Below are 1,157 nucleotides of genomic sequence, written 5' to 3' on the forward strand. Positions count from 1 at the left end.
CTCAGTAGATGAATGGATCAAGAAAATGTGGTATATACACACAATGGAATTCTAAGCCTCCATTAGAAAGAATGACATTGCCCCATTTGTTAGGAAAATGAAAGACTTGGAAAAAAATTTTGTTAAGTGAAGTAAGCCAGGTCCAAAAGAATATAGGTCCCATGGTTTCCTTATTTGCACTAACTAGTATATGTCTGTGTCAAGCAGAAAAATTCAGATAATTTGAATACATATTCAAATGTATTTTTCTTTCATGTGATTGTTTCTAATACATTTATATGATTATTTCTTTGGTGCTTTGTATGTCCCTCCCCCACGGTATAACCCTTGCTTTCACTGTATTTGATGTCGGTATAATTTGTGGAGGGGAAGGGAATAAACAAATCGTTTAAATAGGGATAAAGGTGGACCTATTTCAACAACTAGATATACAAGTCATTATGTCAAAAACGAACTTTACAACTTTGGTGGTAAGGGGGGGAGGGGGAGGAGGATTGGGTTGGAGGGCCGGGATAGGATGGTAAGGGGAATCAAAGGAGGAGGCTACAATGCTTTATAAGAAATGTACTCATTGTTTTGCCCATGTAATTTTAACCCCTCTGTACAGTACTGTTACAATTAAAAACACATTAAAAAGAAAAAATAAATAAAAATAAAATTGGATAAAAATCAGGACAGTTTAGTTTCAGGTGACCCCCCACCCCCGAGCCTTCCTCCAACAGAAGTGAGTCAAAAGATCAATTGGTGAAATGACTTGCTAAAGCCCTGAGAAAATGAAGCTCTACAATATTGCTTAGTTTCAAAGAAATATTGTCCTAAATTTTTGTTTGAAAACTTTAGAAAATGTATGTACAACTGATTTTGATTTTTGGTTGCTTAAAGATCTGATTGTGTTTTGTATGTGTTTGTGAACATATTCATGATAGAAATTGTCAGCATGATGTAACAAGTGGATGAGATTAAGTTTAAAATTCAAAAGGTTATGAGGTTTGGACATTACCAAAACATTTTTAAAGAATTTTCACATGGTTTTAAATAGCTTTTTAAGGATACTTTAACTTGAAAAATAGAAAATCTGGTATTTTAGAATGCATAAGGCTGTTTATACTGTACTCAAGATATCTGAATTAACAAGAAGGAGAAACTTAGAAGCTAAC

Source organism: Dipodomys spectabilis, unplaced genomic scaffold (genome assembly GCF_019054845.1).
Source record: "Dipodomys spectabilis isolate Male_0828 unplaced genomic scaffold, ASM1905484v1 ptg000359l, whole genome shotgun sequence".
Taxonomy (NCBI): domain Eukaryota; kingdom Metazoa; phylum Chordata; class Mammalia; order Rodentia; family Heteromyidae; genus Dipodomys; species Dipodomys spectabilis.